Source organism: Tenrec ecaudatus, chromosome 1 (genome assembly GCF_050624435.1).
Source record: "Tenrec ecaudatus isolate mTenEca1 chromosome 1, mTenEca1.hap1, whole genome shotgun sequence".
Taxonomy (NCBI): domain Eukaryota; kingdom Metazoa; phylum Chordata; class Mammalia; order Afrosoricida; family Tenrecidae; genus Tenrec; species Tenrec ecaudatus.
The window spans coordinates 102,629,480-102,650,832 of record NC_134530.1 but is presented as its reverse complement, the minus strand read 5'-3'; positions in this window follow the sequence as shown (position 1 = coordinate 102,650,832).

Below are 21,353 nucleotides of genomic sequence, written 5' to 3'. Positions count from 1 at the left end.
TATGTATAGGTTTAGTATTAAGGTAGCAGATGGACATTGGGCCTCCACTCAAGTACTCTCTCAATGCAAGAACACTTTGTTCTATTAAACTTGCATTCCATGATGCGCACCTTCCCAACACAATTGCTGAAGACAAAGCGAGTGCATAAGAAAATATAGTGAAGAAAGGTGATGGTGCCCGGCTATCAAAAGGTATAGCATCTGGGGTCTTAAAGACTTGAAGGTAAACAAGCAGCCATCTAGCTCAGAAGCAACAAAGGCCACATGGAAGAAGCACACCAGTCTGTGCGATCAAGAGGTGTCGAAGGGATCAGGTATCAGGCATCATCAGAACCAAAAAACATGTCATCGTGAATGAGGGGGGTGGGGGTGTGGACTGGAGACCCAAAGCCCATCTGTAGGCAATTGGACATCCCCTTACAGAAGAGTTTCAGGGAGGAGTTGAGCTAGTCAGGGTGCAGTATAGCAATGATGAAACATACAATTTTCCTCTAGTTCCTAAATGCTTCCTCCCCCTGTCTCCCCCCCACTATCATGATCCCAAATCTACCTTACAAATCTGACTAGACCAGAGGATGTACACTGGTACAGATAGGAACTGGAAACACAGGGAATCCAGGGTGGATGGTCCCTTCAGGACCAGTGGTGAAAATGGCGATACTGGGAGGGTGGAAGGAGGGTGGAGTGGAAAGGTGGAACTGATTACAAGGAGCTACGTGTAACCTTTTCCATGGGGGATGAACAACATAAAAGTGGGTGAAAGGAGACATCAGAGTAAGATATGACAAAATAATAATTTATAAATTATCAAGGATTCATGAGGCAGAGGTGAGCAGGGAGGGAAGGGGAAAAATGAGCTGATGCCAGGGGCTTAAGTGGAGAGCAAATGTTTTGAGAATGATGAAGGCAATGAGTGTACAAATGTGCTTTGCATAACTGATGTATGTATGGATTGTGATAAGAGTTGTATGAGCCCCTAATAAAATGATTTACAAAAACAAACAAACTGGTGACTTAAGGAAATTTATCCATTGTACTGTTTTATAACTTAAATTTTTGAATATATTTTCTAAGGGCATGTTATATCCATACTTTTTCATACAGTACACTCTGTTCTCCATCCTAAATTTAGATTTTCTGTTTGGTGTTTGTAGCTACTGAGTTTGCAACAATCTAATTTCACTTGGAGAAATCAAAGTTGGTATGTGGTGTTTATAATGGTCACCAGTTAAAATAATAGGTGCGCCACTTTTAAGGTCTTTCCAACTTGCTATGCCAAAAAAAAAAAAATGGGGGTAGGGGAGTATGGGGCATAGCCACACATACACTTATGTGCCAAGACAGGCCTTTAGAAGATCTGACAGATGCCACTGGAAAAGAAATGTGGTTTTTGTACCATGCACTTGACATTGTCCTTGTTTTATTTCCATTCATCTGTGTACACAGAGTATATGTATTCTAGGCTGAAAAAAGTTGTATCAATGAAACCTGAATTAAAATTAGTACCCCAATTATTTTTTATTTACTAGCCTTTACACTCTTCTTTTCCATTATATGCTAAGAGAGCATATAAAGTGTTCTAAAAAATGCAGTGTAGATAAACCACTAACTTTCAACTTCTATCAATGGGATTATTAATATTTGGCATTTTAAATTATATATTTATCTATGCTCTTAATGAAAACGAGGGACACTGAGGTCCGTTTCAATCACAGAAAATTTAATAATGACAAATCTTCCAAAATTGAACAATTAAGTACTAATCATAGATAAGTTTTTATCTGAAAGAGCATTCTTTGATTATCTATATATAGCTGTATCTTAATAATATCTATAATTCTCCCTGAATTTTATTAACATTTTTTTTCTGAATAAATTCTACCCTTAAACAGGAATGTGTTGAGAACCAGAAAAAGTTTCTTTTTTCTTTTCAGCTGTCACATTGCCGTGAAGCCTACTGTGATGAATTATTAGGACAATGAAAATTAAGCAAGAGTGAAGGCTGTAATTTGAGAAGGAAATAAATCTGCAACTTGTAGAATGAACAGTGGCTTGGAAGATTTATTCTCCCATTTAAAGTTGCCTGTCACAATATGGTAGCACTCAACTTCAGATTTTGAAAGATGGTTTCAAAATCTTCTCATTGATAACATTTCTATGAGTCCAACTTTTCAAGTGTCCCTTTGGGGGGCTTTTTTGGTCTATATTTCATCTTTGCCATGCAGTAAAATGGGAGGAAATTCCATATTTTTCTTCTCAGACCCATTCTGGCCTAGTGTAATCACTTCATGTATAATTTATGCTTTTGTCTCAAATCAAGGTTAAAATAGCAACTCCTAAATAAGTTAAATCAATACAATTCTATGATATAATTTGATGAAAAGAAATATGCATGATTCCATCAATGTTTCCCTATGTTATTTTTTATTAGTTTTATTATTCACTATAGACTTTCTAACATGTTTTATTTTATGGGATATATAAGAGTAAGATATTCCCCGCTTCATGGCTGTATGTTGCATTCATGTCTTGGCACACCAGGTTGTCTATCTAGATAAAATAGGTAGGATAAGCAATTTGGAGGAGAAAACAGCCAGACCAATAGTTCCTGGGGGACATGGGAGAAGGGGAAGTGGGAAAAGGAACTAGGCGTTAACAAACCCAGAGACAAAGGAATAACAAGTGACATAAAATCAATGGCAAGGAGGGTGTAGGATGACTGGTAGAGCTTGATAAAGGGCAATGTAACCAAAAGGAATTACTTAAACCTGAATGAAGTCCAAACATGATAGTGGGACAAGAGGAAAGTAAAAGGAAATGGAGGAAAGAACTAGGGGGCAAAGGGCATTTATAGAAGTCTAAATACAGGCATGTATACATGTAAATACATTTATATATATAATAGGGAAATAGATATGTGCACATATAGTTATATGTTAAGTATCAAGGCAGCAGACAGACATTGGGCCTCTATTTAAGTACTCCTTCAATGCAAGAACACTTTGTTCTAATAACCTGACATTTCATGATGCTCACCTTCCCGACACAATCACTGAAGACAAAATGGCTGCATAAGCAAATGTGATGAAGAAAGCTGATGGTGCCTGGCTATCAAAATATATAGTGTCTGGATCTTAAAGACTTGAAGATAAACAAGCGGTCATCTAGCTGAGAAGCAACAAAGTCCATATGGAAGAAGCACACCAGTTTGTGAGATCGTGAGGTATCGATGGAATCAGGTATCAGGCATCAAAGACCCAGAATAAAAAATATTATCAATGGGAATGGTGGGGAGTGCAGAGTGGAGACTCAGAGCCCATCTGTAGACAATTTAACATCCCTTACAGAAGGGTCATAATAAAGAGTCATGCCAGTCTGGGTGCAGTATAGCACCGTGAAACATACAACTTTCCTCTAGTTCTTTAAAGCTCCCCCCACCACCACTATCATGACCCAATTTTACCCTAAAATCTGGTGAGACCAGAGCATGTACATGGGTACAGATAAGAGTTGGAAACACAGGGAATCTAGGACAGATAAACCACTCAGGACTAATAATGAGAGTAGTGATATCAGGTTGGTAAGGGGAAAGTGGGGGGAGGGGGGAGGGAGAACTGATCACAATGATCTACATATAACCCCTCCCAGGTGAACAGACAACAGAAAAGTGGGAGAAAGGAGATATCGGTCAATGTAAGACAGGAAAAAATAATAATAATTTATACATTATCAAGGGTTCGTGAGGGAAAGGGGGGGGGAATGAGGAGCTGAATCCAAGGTCTTGAGTAGAAAGAAAACATTTTGAAAATGATGATGGCAACAGATATACAAATGTGCTTGGCATAATGGATGGATGGATGGTGATAAGAGGTGTATGAGGCCACCATAAAATGATTTTGTTAAAAAGAGTGTGACATATGCAGCAGAGAAAGACACTGTCATTTTTGGGGTGCCTACTTAATGTTCAGATACTTTGGGTGGGTCCAAATGGTTAAAGCACTGAAATGCTAACTAAATGAAAGTTCAAGTTTATCCATATTTATCCTGAATGATATATTTGGTGATCTACTTCTGGAAAATCAACCACCGAAAGCCCTAGGGAGTATAGTTCTGCTCTGATACTCATATGCATGGAGTTGCCACAAGTTATAATAAACTCAATGGCATCTGATTTTTACTAACTGTTCAATGAAGCCATAACAACACACACACACATACACACACACACTTATAAATACAACCTCCTTTACAGGGGGGAAGTATGAGGTTTGTAAATGTAACTACTATGAAAAAGGTCAGGCATTTACTAGAAGGTGAAGTCATTATTTGGACACAGGTCTTTGTCATTTTTATTTTTCTAATGCTATGTATCATTCAAGTAAGTAGAACTCTAAACTGGAAATTTATAACCATTAGAATGCCTAAATTCCAATTACACCTCCTCCACATTCGCAAATTTCTAAGCCTTTCCTATATTCTGCACTGAAGATAGGTGTGCAAATAGTTCATCTGGCATAGCAAGATGAAAACATACAGGGGGTAAGGTTAAAGACACAGATTATTTATTAAATATGATGTGGGAGCGACTGAAAAATCTCAGGGAAACATGAAGCCAGATCATCTTTAAAGAATCAAAGAGGATTTTATGGTTTTCCCTGTAAAATAAGCGGTTTCTGAAGCCATTCACGTGCTCAGAGGCAAGGGCAGGTAGAGTATAAGGAGAATTTCGCTTACCCAGCAATGGGAGTTTACCTTGTCTGTAATATGAAGTGAGCTGAGGATCCATGTAGGGTAGAAAGTATAAGGAGGAACCCTAGAATCTACTTTAAGTAAGGAGATAAGGAGAGTATGAAGGAGAAGGAGGGAAGGCAGTAAAAACGGGACTACCAACTGAAAATTTAAGTGGGATAGAAGATCGATTGCAGTAGAGATGAGAGGGAGTGAGTTAGAAAATTATTGATCAAGTGGACATTGTTCTGAGTGTTAGGGCTACGATAGCAGGCAGAATAGTGAGGTATTCTTGATTTTTTTGATGTCAAAAAGCGATCCATGTTTGTCAAAAAGAGCTAACAACCAATAACCTAGACAAGAGTTAATGCAAACAAAAAACATAACTTTCAGTATGTCTCATAATTCAATTGAAGTAGTAGAGAAAAAGATCTGCTATGTCTTTGTATCTGGAGTCTAAGATATAAAATGAAAAAGAAATATTTCTCTGAATCGTTTGTATCCTTTCTAGTGATGTTCAAATGAAAGAACCAGAACATAATATTTGGTACTCATGTTTATTAATGACACCTTGGTGCTAGATCTCCCAAGTTGGGAAGAATAATGAAAGCCAAGCAGGATTTTCTATTTTTTCTATCATGCAAAATTTTGGAATAAATGTAATTTAGCCATGTTTATTAAGTAATCTATGTGAATTAGTGATTTTCACAATCTAATGAAGGAAAAATGTGTTATAAAAATACTGAAAAAAAATGCATGAAATGACAGGTGTCCAAATTTAGGTATAAATTCAATGCTAGGGGAGCCTGTAGGGAATGGTGATTAATTCCTGCTTCTAGATAATATGGACTTCAGAAAGGAACTATCAGTTTTAGCTATATTTTGGATAATTAGTCACACTGATTAAGGCCAGATGAAAATTCAAGAAAAGAAGTTTATTCAGAAATATACTAGGTTGAGGAAAGGCAGAGATGAAAACCAGAGACAAACAAGTCTATGATAAGGTCAGAGGTTTATGAAAAGAAACATGACTGGGCCATAGTAATCTTTACAAATCTGTCGCTTCTTCATTCTATGGTGCTGTATATGGGCATGATATTGACAGTTATCCTGCCGGCAGCACCACCCAGGGTGGACAGATTTCCGTGGAGCTTCCAAATCAAGACAAAGTAGTAGAGTGGTCTGCAGTTACATACACTACCAGTGTAAACCTTATGACTAGAAGAACACCTGGTTCAGTACCGTGTTGGAAGATGAGCCCCTCACTCATCTGTGTCAAGGAACAGGGAAGGTGAACTGGTGCACCGAGTGGGAATGATAAATGTTTGTGCATTTTAAAGAAAGATGATCCAACATGTGCAAAATGTATTAAAAATTATCATACATGTTACATGAAAGTAAAATTTTGCTTAAGATAACTAACGCCTAGAAATTCAAGTAAGATTCAGAAGAGAACCTGGAATAGGCATAATACTGCTGATATTAAACATGTATTGACTAAAAGCAGACTGGGAGAAAGATATTCACTTGTGTTATATTGACTGTACAAGGTCACTTGATTGTATGAAACAGAAAATATTGTGATGGATATTTCAAAATAGGACAATTCCAGAACACTTAGTTGTGTTTATGTGAGATGTGCTGTTCATTGACCTACAGGCAGTCATTCCAGTGAAAAAGGGGACACTGCATGGTTTCAACGTAGGAAAGACATACATTGGGATTTCAGTCTTGCACTGTGTTTATTGAATCTGTGTGATGAGCTAACAATCTTGATAAGCTGAACTATAGGAAGAAGAATTCGATGTCAGGATACACGGAGGATTCATTAACAATCTATGATATGCAAATTACAAAAAATGCTTGCTGAAGGCAAAGAGAAATTGAACCAGTTAGTGATAAGATATAACCTTCAGTGTTGATTACACTTCAAAATAAAAAACAAAACAAAAACACAACATAAAGAAAATCAATCCAATAAATATCATGAAAAACAGATAAAAGACTGAAATTTTCAAAGATTTAATTGATCTTGGATCCACAGTCAACACCCATGGAAGGAGTGCTCAATAAGTCAAATGAAGTATTGCATTGGGCACAACTGCTGCAAATAATCTGTTTAAAATGCTAAAAAGGAAAGATGTCATTTTAATGTTTAATGTGCTACGGACCCAAGTCACATTCTTAATTATATCATATGTATGTGAAAGCTGTACAGGGAATGAGGAACTGTGAAGATGTGTTGACACCTCTGAATTATCTTGGTGAAGAATATTGAAAATACCGTAGACTGGCAGAAGAACGAACAATTCCTGCGTTGGAGGAATTACAGCCAGAAGACTTCTTAAAAGAAATTATGGGCATTATGTATATATAATCAGAAGGGACCAGTCCATGAAGAAGGCTAGGCCCACAGCAAGATAGACTGTCACACTGGTTATGAAAATAGGTCCAACTTAGCAACTATTACAAGGACGGCTCAGAACCGGGCCATTTATTTAAGTTGTACATTGGGTTGCTGTGGATAGGCACCTAAAAACAATTTGGAAGACAAGTAATAGTGTGACTCTGTGCTCTTAATTTACATTTTTAATAGATAGATTGCTGAAAGATACAGCTATAGATAACAGACAAATATCAGCTTTATGAACTAGTAAATGAATGTGATAATGTTATTTTTTAAATGAATTTGTTCTCTTGAGAAAGTCACTCTCTAACATTAGAAACTCTTGCCTTCTAACATGGATATAATCCTTACAAACATGGATATAATTCAGTAAAGGAGTCTTTTGTTATTCGTAACCTCTCAATATATCATATTGTTGATTGATAGGATTTGACAATGTTATGAGATTTATCTTCAAAAAGCCCAAGATGCCTATTAAAATACACTTTATTGATAGGTACTATAGAGTGGATGAAGCTCATCTTGACCCTATGAACATCAGACCTAAAAACTGCCCAATCTTAATACCATCCTTACAATAATAGGTCTCTAAAATAAATTGGCAGCTTTCAAAATGCATCAATTACTCTCCAATGTCATTGAATTTCTTCTGAATGTGCTAGATAGATCAAAGTAGGCTTTGAATCTTTAATTGTAAATTTAAACAATAGTATACAGATAATAATAAATATATAGTAAATTTAGGATACTTATCTGCATTATAAGTGGTTGATATTTGTATTGCTCTAATATTTTCTAAGCTATAAAATTTTAAAAATTATCATTTTATTCTACAGATCACTGAGTTAGGCCAGGTTAGCTAGAGAAACAAATCCAGTGAAGAGCTTTATATCAAAGAACAATTACATATTGCAAAACGTTCCAGCCCAGTCCATAAGTCCTATATTAGCCAACATGCACAATACTAGTCCATAAATTCATCTTTGGACTTATGCAGCACATGCCATGATGTTGAATGCAGAAAGCTCACAGGCCAGTGTGTGGAAAGTCATGGATCCGCAGCGGTGAAAGCATCTCAACACTGGCTCCTCTGGCTCTCGAGTGTCTCCTCTACAAGAAGGTAAAGGAGGAACAGAATGTGATCTACCTACAGAGAGAAAGCAGAAGTTCCCAGAATCCTCATGACGCCCACAAGGAGGCCTCATCAGGCTGTGACCTGATTGACAGGCTAGACTCCACCACTAGACCTATTTATCAAGTCGACATGAAATTATGTAACTAACACAATCATTATGCTATATTAATGTGTTTTTAATACTTATCCCAGCTATTGGTTGTATTGTTTCAGTTTTCATTTTGGAATACTTCAGATTATTATTTTGTGTGTGTCATTTATGACTGTGAAAATAAAGTAAAAAATGTAAAATTTTAATGTATTCAATAAAATATATCATTAACGCTGTGTGTGTGTGGGGGGGGGTGTGCATCCAGTCCTTTAGGTGGCTATTAAAAAAGGGTTTTTCCTCTGAATCAGAACTTTGATATTTGCACTACCCTGCCCTCTAAACTGTGCAATCCCAGCTGACGAAGGAATTGCAATTGTATTAGTCCAAATGGGACATTTTCTCCAAGGAGTACACTAGTCTTTAGGACATTCAGTATTGCAGTGGAATCCTCTTTGGACTTTTACGGATACTGAGTGCTTACTCTACTGGTTAAAACTGAGCTATTATTAAAGTAAACTAAATAGAAAAGATACAAAGAACTGAAAAAAGCGAAAGATACAAATGGTAAAATCAAAGTGCTATTTGTATAGCTTTACTCTGCTTTGATTAAAGTTCCCAAGAAACCTACTTATACGAGAGACTAAATTACTATAATTAGTGCTTAAATCTGCTAAGCTATTTTACCTGACTAAACTAAGAACTTTAAGGCATTTAGTGACTGCATTTCTTTTCTTACTGTGGGAAAAAATATTGGCTACACAATTTCCTTTTTCTATCTGTAACTATTTATCTTATGGTTAGAACAGGGTGCAACTAATCTTGGAACATGTGTTTAGATTTATGCATACTGTTCCACGCCCCAATATTATTTCTGATTACTTCTTTATTCATGGTGCCAATTGCCTATGTGATCAGTACAATATTTAACTTGAGCAAATGAAAGACGATGGGATGTATGTTAGTCTGGGTACTTTAGAGAAACAAATCCACAGAAACTCATGTATAAGAGAGTGTTATGTAAAGGGTAAGTGCACATCAAGAAAACATACCAACTTAGTGCTGCCCAAACCCACAAGTCCACCATTAATCCATTAACCCATATGTCCGACAACAATCCACAAAGTCCTCCTCCATCTCACAAAACACATGCAATGATGCCTAATGCAGGAGGAAAGCTGAACCATTAAGCATGTGAGCATCTCAGCACTGGCAGGGGTCTCCACACGGTTGCTCCAGCACCCAGGGCTGCATCGGGTAAGTCCATGTGGCTTCTCCTCACGGATGTCTTGCAGGAAATGAGCTTTTCCAGGGAACTGACTAAAGTAGCTGCACCCTAGTGTGACTATCACAAAGCAAGAGACCCTAGAACTAGAAAGGCCAGACTCACTGAGCCATTTATCCCTCCACCCTTTGATTAACCCCACATGTGTTTATTGGCCAGGTAGGCACAATAAACTAACTACCTCAGTATGTCTCAGTGATCATCTGGACAATCCTTTGAAACTAGGTCTGTGGTAAGGTTGCTTAGAGAAGAGGTATATTCTAGCCCAGGTGGCAACAAAGCATGGTAGTAGGGCAGGAGGAAAGTCAAGGGAGATGGAGGAAAGAGCTAGGAGTCAAAGGGCATTTATGGAGGTCTAGACAAAGACATGTACATGCAAATATATATAGGAGGATGGGGAAGTAGATTGATGTGTCTATATTTATAGGTTAAGTATTAAGGTGGCAGAAGGACCTTGGGCCTCTACTCAAACACTACCTCAATGCATGAATACTTTCTTTTATTAAATTGGAACTCTATGATGCTCACTCTCCCGACACAACGGCTGGAGCCAAAGTGGGTGAACAAGTAAATGTGGTGAAGAAAGCTGATGGTGCCCGGCTATCAAAAGAGATAGTGACTGGGGTCTTAAAGGCTTGAAGATAAACAAGCGGCCATCTAGCTCAGAAGCAACAAAGTCCACATGGAAGAACACACCAGCCTGTGTGATCAAGTGGTCCCGAAGGGATCAGTTATCAGGCATCAAAGAACAAAAAAAAAATCATATCATTGACTGCACACCTCCATGATAGGATTGCTGAAGACAAATGGGTGCATAAGCAAATGTGGTGAAGAAAGCTGATGGTGCCCGGCTATCAAAAGAGATAATGTCTGGGGTCTTAAACGCTTGAAGGTGAACAAGCGGCCATCTAGCACACACAAAAAAGTCCACATGGAAGAAGCACACCGGCCAGTGCGATCACGAGGTGCCAAAGGGACAAGGTATAAAGGCATCATGCAAAAAAAAAAAAGATATGTGTGTATATGTATATATATGTGTGTGTCTATATATGTATATGTATGTATGTGTATATATATATATATATATATACCATATTGAATGAAGGGGGAAGTGCAGAGTGGAGACCCAAGGCCCAAGTGTCGGCCAATGGAGATCCCCTCACAGAGGGGTTCAGGAGAGGAGATGGGTCAATGAGGGTGCGAGGTAGTACCGATGAAGAACACAGCTTTCCCCCGGGTCCTGGATGCTTCCTCCCCGCAACTACCATGATCCGAATTCTACCTTGCAGGGCTGGATAGGGCAGAGGTTGTGCACTGGTGCATATGGGGGCTGGAGGCACAGGGAATCCAGGGTGGATGATACCTTCAGGACCAGGGGTGTGAGGGGCGATGCTGGGAGAGCGGAGGGCGAGTGGGTTGGAAAGGGGGAACTGATTACAGGGGTCCACGTGTGACCTCCTCACTGGGAGAGAGACGGCAGAGAAGGAGGGGGTGGGAGACTCCGGATAGGGCAAGATATGACAAAATAACAATATATAAATTATCAAGGGCTCATGAGGGAGGGGTGAGCGGGGAGGGAGGGGAAAAAAAAGAGGACCCGATGCAAAGGTCTTAAGTGGAGAGCAAATGCTTTGAATATGATTAGGGCAAAGAATGTACGGATGTGCTTTATACAATTGATGTATGTATGTGTATGGATTGTGATAAGAGTTGTATGAGCCCCAATAAAAATATTTATTAATTTAAAAAAAAAGAAACTAGGTCTGTGATGTAGGTGTGTATGCGGCTCTCAGACTAAAAGCTGGGCTTCAACAATATTTTGTACTACTATTTATTGATATATTTATATAACTATATATAATTATATATATGTTAATCTTCCTGGAAAATCCCGCAAGGCAGTTATTATTACCATGTTTGTACATGAGAAAACAGGCTGAGCAAGATTAAGTAACTTGACCAAAAGGGAGTAGTGAGCAATAACTGACGCAGCCTTCTGCTCTGTTGGTAGCTGGCTTCTTCCTGCACTTCCAGGAGTACTCTAGTAACTATGGAGGGAAGACACCAAGGACTATCAAAGCTTCATATTGCTGTGTCACAAGCCACAACCAGTTAGTGCTTAAAAGCTATATATTTATAGTTTCCGTTGACAAGAAAAAATAATGGATATTTATAGTATGTTGTTGTTAAGTGCCATCAGTTATACTCATCAAGACCCTATGCACACACAACAGAATGAAGCCCGGCCAGGCACTATCCTCACAATTATTCTTGTGTTTGAGGTCATGGTTTGAAGCCACTGTGTAAATTCATCTTGTCAAGGGTCCAACTCTTTTTTGCTGCCCTTCTACATTATCAAACATGTCCTTTTTCAGGGACTGGTCTCTCCTGACAACATGTCCAAAGTACACGAGACGAAGTCTTGTCATTCTCATTTCTAAGGGCAATTCTTCTACATTTCTTCCAAGACAGATTTATTTGTTCTTTTGGCAGTTCACAATGCTTTCAATAGGCTTCCAACACCATGATTCAAACGCATCGATGCTTCCTTGGTTTTCCTTAGTCAATGTCCGATTGTCACATCTCTTTGAGGCAATTGAAGATAGCATGGCTTGGGTCAGGGTCACTTTATTCCTCAAAGTATTATTCTTGTTTTTCAACACTTTCACGAGATCTTGTGCAGCATTGACTGTGGATCCACACAAGACAAAATCCTTGTGAACTTCAGTCCTTTCTCCATTTGCATAATGTTACCTATTGGTCCATTAGTGAGGATTTTGGTTTTCTTTACTTTGAGTGGTAATCCACATGGAAGACTGTGATCTTTGATCTTCGTCAACAAGAAATTCAAGCCCTCCTAACTTTCAACAAATAAGATTGTGTCATCTGCATACCACAGGTTAGTAATATGGCGTCCTCCAATTCTGATGTCACATTTTCTACCATTTAATATGCCTGATAATTTGCTTACCATGGATATTGAGTAAGTATGATGAGAAGCTACTACCCTGGCACACACTTTTATTGATATAAGACCATGCTTAAGTGGAGAGCAAATGCTTTGAGAATGATTGGGGCGGGGAATGTATGGATGTGCTTTATAAAATTGATGTATGTATATGTATGGATTGTGATAAGAGTTGTATGAGTCCCTAATAAAATGTAAAAAAAAAGAAAAGGAAAAAAAATGTACTCTTACTCTTTATATAAAACTCTCTCTTATATACAAAAAAAAAAGACCTTGCAGTGTTCCTTTACTCAGTTCCCGTAACTGCCTCTTGATACACGTATACATTTCCTATGACAACAGTGATGTGCACTGGTGCAATTGTTGCACACACACACATACTCTAGAGGGCTGAAAAGCAAGGATGTTAATTTAAGGATTAACATACACCTGACCCAAGCCCTGGTATTTTCAATTGCTTCAATCTTCTCTCCAATTATCATGATGTTAACTATTGGTCAAGTTGTGAGGATTTGGGTCTTATTTACATTGAGTTGCAATCCATACTGAAGGCTACAATCTTTGAATCTTCAGTAAGTCCTTCAAATCTTCCTTACGTAAAGCAAACAATGTGTCATCTGTATGTCACAGGCTGTTAACAAGCCCCTTTCCAATCTTGGTGCCACATTCACCTTCATGTAAACCAGCTTAAATGTCATTATTTGCTCATTATGCAGGTTGAATAAGTCTGTGAGGGAAATAAGGCTGGCGCACACCTTCTCTGATTGTACACCATGCGGCATCCCCTTGCTACCACAGCTATCTCTTGATCCATGTACATCCCCTTGCTAGCACAGCTATCTTTTGATCCATTGTTCCTAATGAGAACAATGAGGGGTTCTGGAATTCTCATTCTTCTCAAGGTTATCCATCGTCCCTTTCCACAGATGACATGAATTTTATTTCTGTGTATTTCACCTGGAGACTTCCATGTGGATTGTCACCTTTTGTGTTGTTGGAAGAATATAATTGCTATGGTGAAATCATTGGTGTTGGAAAATTCTATCGTGGCATCTTTCCATTTCTTTCAGTAAGACCATAGTTCCAACTATTTCCTTCCTCTTTGTTTCCAAATCTCACATTCCAATCACCAATAATTATCAACACATCTTAATTTTATGTTTGAAAATTTCAGACTAGAGCCATTGGAATAAATTATTTGATTTCTACATTAGTAGCTTTAGTGGTTGGTGTGCAATTTGAATAATAGTTGTAAGGATTAGGATAGTACATATGTGGATATATTATACTATCACAGACAGCATTGTACTTCATGACAGATCTTGAAAGGCCTTTATAATTATGAATGCAAAACCATGCCTCTTGAATCTTTCATTACTGTCATAGTAAAGCATATGATTTTTTGATTCAAAATTGCTAATATCCATTCATTTATGCTCACAAACACCTAGAATCTTGATCATTCTGTGTCCCTTTTCATTTTTACAGCTTCCAGCCTTCTACATTCCAAGCTGTGATTATGAATTGATGTTTGCAGCTGTTTCTTCTAATTTGTAGTCATTCCCATCAGCAAATGAAGGCTTTGCTCCTGCAGGCTTTACTCCATCCATGTCATATGGTAGACTCTACTTTGAGAAGCCAGCCTTTACCCAATATACAACCTTAAGTATACCCCTCCCCACTGGATTTTTGAAAACACCGCAAGAACAGATTTGATGCATCTAACAGTAATAACAGAAGGCCAATGCCTTCTATTGGGGTGACATGTGTAGGATGATATCTGTGGGATAGCTGTGTGATGACATCAAGAGATTCATGTATGAAGAAAGAAAAAGGAAAATGATCAAAGTGGTGGATATCAGAAGAGACTGAAACGTACTCTTAATCATAGAGTTGTTAAGACAAATGAAAGAAATGATAAAGGTAAAGAGCCAAACAGAAAATTTCCAGAGCAGCTCAAGAAAACAAAGCAAAACCTTGTGATGAAATGTGCAAAGACCTAGAGTTAGAAAATCAAAAGGAGGAACACGCCCTGCATATGTTACACTGAAGGATCTAAAGATATTCAAGCCTCAAGTTACAATATTGAAACATTCTATAATAACATCTGTAATAATAGGCAGCGAGTTTAGTTAAATAGAGACTAATAGTTGACATGAAATGACATCGCCCATGCCATATGCCATTTGTCAGAACTGAGTCATGGTTCTGCTCATCCTGAAGGGGAAGGGATTATGAAAAGTCACGGTCATTGGCTCTCACAGTAAGGTCTTTCCCAAACAGCTGCCTATAACTAGGGATGTTGTTGTTGGGTAACTACCAGTCAGCTCTAACTCATAGTGGCCTGGATGCAATAGAAGAGAATGGTACAGTAAGCATTCCTGCGCTATCTTCACAATTGTCTTTATGTTTGAGTGTGCAGCAACTATGTCAATCCATCACCTTGAAAGCCTTCCTCTTTTTCTCTTTCTACGGTACTCTCTACTGGACCGGGGATTAGTCTCTCCTGACAACATGTCCAAAGCATGTGAGATGAAATCTTTCTATCTTTCCTTCTACAGACCAGTCTGACTAAAGTTCAGCCAAGACAGATTTGTTTGCTCTTGGCAATCTGTGGTGTTGTTAATATTCCTTTCTGACACTACAAATTCAAGTGAATCAATTCTTTGGCTTTCCATCTTCATTGCCTAGCTTTACACATGTACACGAGGCTACTGAAAACACCATGGTTTTGGACAGGTTCACTTCGTCCTCAAAGGGGTATCTTTTATTTTTACGTAAAATTTTCACAGAAGATTTGCCTAACAAATACATTATTTGACGTTTTCACAACTGTTTCCATGAGTGTTGATTATGGATTAAAGTAAAATAAATTTCGGGAAAATTTCATCTCAATTTTCATTATTTATTGGCACGGTAGTGAGCACTTTTGTTTTCTTTACATTTAGTTGTATTACATCCTGAAGGGTTTAATTTTTTACTTTCACCAATAAGTTCTTCCAATTCTCTTTGCTTTCAGTAAGCAAGTTTGTTCCAACTGCATATTTCAGGCTGCTGATAAGCCTTCTCCCAATCCAAATGTTGTCATCCTTTCCATACAAAGGGTTACCCCCCACCCAAGATCAGAATTTTTTTCAAAGCTATATATTTAAATTGCTTTTTACAAAACAACCGTATCACCTTCAACGTACTCTCCATTACACTAAATACATTTGTCAATGCTGCAATTCCATTCTTTTTATTCTCAATCATTTTATTGGGACTTTTACAGCTCTTATCAAAACCCATACATAGATCCATGGTCAAGCACATTTGTACATTTGTTGCCATCATCATTTCAAAACATGTTTTTCTACTTAAGAAAAAATTTAAGTTCTGTTTCAATTTTGCACAATTTATTTTAAATCAGACAAGATGAAGTCTTTATTAAAAAGAAAATAATTAAGCTCAACAAGTAGTACACAATACATATGATAGAAAAATATTAAGAGAAGCCATGTGACAGAATGATAAGGAAGCTAAGCAGTAAATTTGGGAAAGAAAATTATTCTATCATCCCGTGTAGTTGCTAACAATTTTCTTTGTCTTCTATTCTGAGCTGATTTTCTGGGATTAATGTTCAATTTATTTTGGGCCAAGTTAATGTATTTCTATATGTATATCTCTTTTGTGGTATGGCACGAAGAGAATTTTGAGATTTGAAGGCTTAACAGAAAATTGATTTGAATCTACATTTGTCTTGTTAAATGGATAAAAGTCAGCATAAGTGTTCGGAGGAAAGTGCACACAGTCTCTCTAATATTCATTGAAGAAATCAAAACATATCAAATGATACATTCCACAAAACTAGTGTTAAGGTAAACAAATCTTTGAATAAGAAAGCAACACTACTGGTAGACACTCTCTAGCTCCAATTACTTTACCCCTTCTTCAAATTAGCTTCTGTTTTCTCTTAAAGACAGTATTTATTCTTTACATTCACTTCTGAAATAGCAATAAGGATGAGCAATCCTACTTTTGACCCACAATAGCCTTGAGTATTGAGTTTCAATGAGTGAGGATGTGAAGAATGACTAATGGCTTTCCCACATTGCTTACGCTCAAAGGACCCAAGTAATGTGGCTTCTAAATGCTGAACATACTGGTTTGACTAAGGCTTTCCTACATCCTTCACATACCTAAGCCCTCTCTCCTGTATGAACCCTTGTCTGTAGAGCTAAGGCTGAGGAATGCCTATAGCTTTCCCACAGTATTTACATTCCTAAGGTTTTTCTACACTGTCGGCTCTTTTATGATGAGTGAGATTTGAGGATGCAGAAAAGGTTCTCCCACATTCCTTACACTGTAAAGGCCTCTGACCACCGTGGAGTCTTCCATGACGAGTCAGTCCCCGAGGGCTGAACAAAGGCTGTGCCACATTTCTCACCTTTATAAGACCTTTCTTGACTGTGAACTCTTTTGCGATTAGTGAGTGTAGCAGGCCAAGGAAAAGCTTTCCCAAATTCCTCACATTCCAAAGGCTTCTCCCCACTGTGAATTCTATGGCTAGTGAGTGCTGATAGATGAGCAAAGGCTTTCCCACGTTCCTTACATTCATAAGGCTTCTGTCCATTGTGAATATTTAGGTGCATAGTGAGATATGAAAAATACCTAAAGACTTTCCCATATTCTTTACATTCAAAAGGTGTGTTTCCATGGTGGCTTTTCAGTTGTCTAGTGAGATGTGAACAATTCTGAAAGACTACACAACATTCCTGACACTCATAAGACCTCTCTCCACTGTGGAGTTTTGTATGAGGATTGAGGGAAGGCCTTCCCACATACCTTACATTTATAATTCCTGTTTTCCTTGTGAGTTTGCATATATACTCTGAGAGTGGAAGAAAATGAGAAGTCTTTCCCACCTTCCTTACACACATGCTTATCAGAGCAAAGATAGGTTTCGTGTGAAGTTAAGGGGGAAAGACCACTACAGGAACAAGCATGTTTCCTGTGACCACACCTAGGATTCCAAAAGACGGAGGAATCACAGAAATCCTTCTCAGATTTGGATCATTAATAGAATTTCTCAACTATGTACGCTCTCATAGGGTTCTTAAGGGTGGCCAAACTGAAGTCATTGCTTGGTACCATCTTTTTACTAGAGGTTTCTGTCCTGAAAGATTTATCAGAGGACTGGTCAGGTTAGAGTGACAAGGATGAGCATTTTCACATAAAAACTGCCCTCAACAGATATTGCATCCTGTGTGAGACCTGATATGATGATCACATGATGAGTAATCCACGAAGGCTTTTTCACACTCACAACATTGAAATGGTTTTCCTTCAGGAAAACTCCTTCATATCTGGCTGGAGGTTTTTCCACATTGATTGCCTTCATTACGTTCACAGTGTTTCTGGCCACGCAGAACCCTCAAATTTACCCCTGGTAAACATGTGGATCTTTACCGCTGTGTGATTAGGAGCTTTCGGCTAAAATGGAGGAGCTGGTGTCACTCCTTATAAACTGCTTTTCCTTCCCTAAGGTTTTCAAAGACTACTGAGGCCAGGTTTCTTAGTCTCCACCATCACTTCCTTGCACAGTTTCCACTGAGCAAGATTCAGTAACGCCTGCTTTTCCTGGTGAAAGACCACAGCCACAGCCTCGATGAGTTCCAAGTCCCTTTCATTTTGGCAAAATCTTGGGGTCAAGGGCAATTTTGCCCCTAAGCTCATGAGGCCTCTTCATTTCAGCAGAGGAAGATGAACTATGTTTGGTCGACACACCAGTGAGAGAGGTGAAAATCATTACAAAGTTTGTATGGATGTACAGGATGGTAGTCTTGGATCTCTAGCTGACTAAACTGGACTCCTTTTCACTGCACAACACGGAGACCTCAAAAGTCTCTCCTGGTTTTCATGCTGATTGTTACTGACTTGCAATTTGGAGCTTTAGCTTGCTTCTTTGCTTCGTGGCATTGACAGAATGCATGCAGCAGAAGTGCTTTTGTAATCCAAGTGAGTTTTTATGAAGGAAAGTTTCAGGAATTACAGTCTCAAAAGGGCACACACTATTTCTGGAAAGCATGCCAGGCTGTGCAGAAAATCCAAGTTAGTATGAAAAACTCCATAGAATGGGAGTGTGAACCCCCTACAGGCAGAACCGGGGAATCCCTGGAGGCCAAGAAGGGATGCAGGCACCAGAGGGATATACTCGAGTTGCTATTTCATTCTTGGAAACATTTTACAAGCTCATCTGTTTTGGATAACTGACAGCATCTCCTCATTTTTTTCTTCACCTCTTCTACATCTTCAAATCACTTGTCCTTTCATGTCCCTCTTCAATTACAGAAACAAAAGAAGTTGCACAGAGCAAGATCAGGTGAATAAGGTGCATAGGGCAAGAGATGCATGCTGTTTTTCCCCAAAACTGGTGCACTGAGATGTCTGCATGAGCAAGTGCATTGTTGTGGTGCCAAACCAGTCCCGTCTGCCACAAATCAGGCCTTCTCTGTTGCACACTGTTAGGCAATCTTTTCAGAACCTCTAAATAGAAACAGAACCTCTAAAGAGAACCTCTAAATAGCTTGATTAACAGTCTGACTTGGTGGGATGAACTCCACATACACTATCACCCTCACATCTAAAAAGCATATGTGCTTCATTTGATCTTTGATGATGGCATCTTTCACTGGCTTGATTGATATTTGCTTTCAGGATCTTAAGAATAGCATCATGTCTTGTCACCAGTAATGACCTTGGGGAAAAAGTCTGGGTCCCTTCGGTGCTGTTCTTTCAAAGCAAGGCATTTTTCTCCTTGATGCTTCTTTTCCTGGTCAGCCAGGACAAATTTCGCAGTGACTCTTCTATTCCCAAAGCTTCTGTTAAAATTCGCAGAGCTGAGCTTCAAGAAAGTCCAAATAACTTTCCCATATCTTCAATGGTCCCTCGCCAATCTTTAGCACAAGTACCTGAATTTTGTTGATATTTTCATCCACTTTGGAAATGGACAGAAGTCCAGAATAAGGTTCGTCATGAATCGACATTTCACCATTTTTGAAATGAGAAAACTACGCATCCCCTCGAGTTTTTCCCATAGGGCTGTCCTTGTAAGCTGTGTTGAAAATCACAAGTTTCGGTGGCACTTTTATCGAGCAGGAAACAAAATTTCACAGGCTCACGCTCTTCTCTTAAATTGGCCATCACAAAACAAGAGGTTCTAATGAAACTACTTTTATGGAAAAGTTCACTGAGACTAGAGAGAACCTTCCCAGGAGATGCCACTGGGTGCACTAACTCAAAGCAAGTTGCTTGATGCTCCTCTAGCAGGAAAATGTGTACTACAAAAGCTCTGCCCAGTGGAGGTTTCTTCCAGTTTTGGGAGACTATATACCACCTAGTATAGTCCATTTTGTCAGACTATTGAATAAGTATGATGAAAAGATACAAATCCTACATAGATCTTTATATCTTTAAAAAAAAACTATGCAGTATTCCTTTGTTCGGTTCAAACAGCTGTCTTTTTATCTGTGTACAAGAACCAAATGAGCATAATTATGTGTTCTGTTATTCACAGTGTTATCCATACTACGTTAAGATTCACATCGCTGATGCCTTTGTATAGTCAAAACAACATTAAACTTCTATCTATTATTCTGTTTTCATGTGGCATCAACAATGATTTCCTTTTTTTCATATACTCTTCTAAATCTGACATGACATTTATAGAGCTCCATAATGATGTACAGGTGCATCCATTTTTAACTTATCTTCAGCAAAAATTTATTTGCGTGTAATAGTTTGTTCAATTATTTTCTCATTCTGTTGGATTACCTATTTTAACACAAATATTTATCTTTCCCAATACATTGGCCAAATTTGTCTAGCTCATTTCTTGGCATAGATTAGTGAATGTTTCCTGTGATTGATTAATTTATTGAAAGATTTAAAAATATATATATTTTCATTTCTAGGACCCTTGTTTATCATTAATGTCTGCCACGCAGTTTATAATCTTCCCTCAATATTTGAAGTTCTTAATCATATATTGCCTCTTTAAATACTGTTAAGTTTGGTGGATGTCTTTATGTATTATTTTCATCTTCTCATGATGCATTAATATCATTCAATAATTTCCCCACAGAATCTTTCATATTGCATGAAAATATCCCTTCATTTCTATCACCTTGAAGTATGCTGAAGGGATTATTTCCTTTGGTTTTAGGATTCCAGGTCTTTGCACTTTGGATTCTAATCACTTACTTAAAGTTGCCCTTTGAAAATATCTGTATATTACTTCTCCATATCTTCCTCTTGCTATAGCTACTCTGTGTTTAAAAGAATTCTCAGAGTCTCTTCCAACAGCAACTTTGAGCATTTATTTTTTTTGTCTTTTGAATGATTGCCTTTGTCTTTCTTATTCATGTATGGTATTTCTTGAAAACACTTTTATTGACATATGAATCATATATCTTACAATTCAATAGTTCAGTCATATTAAGAATCATCACCATAATCAATTGTAGAACATTTTCTTTATTGTACTCAATATTATTAAGTTCTCTTTTCCCTCAACACCCCCTGCTCCTATGAAATCATTAATCCAGTTACTGTCTGTAGATTTAACTATCCTGAATTTAATATACAGAAAAACATGTATGGGTGTCTTGATGTCATTCCATAACTCATCTAATTTTCTGACTTTACGATACTGTCTGTTTTTGAAATGACATCTAAATTCAGGTGCTATATGCTCAAGGTTGT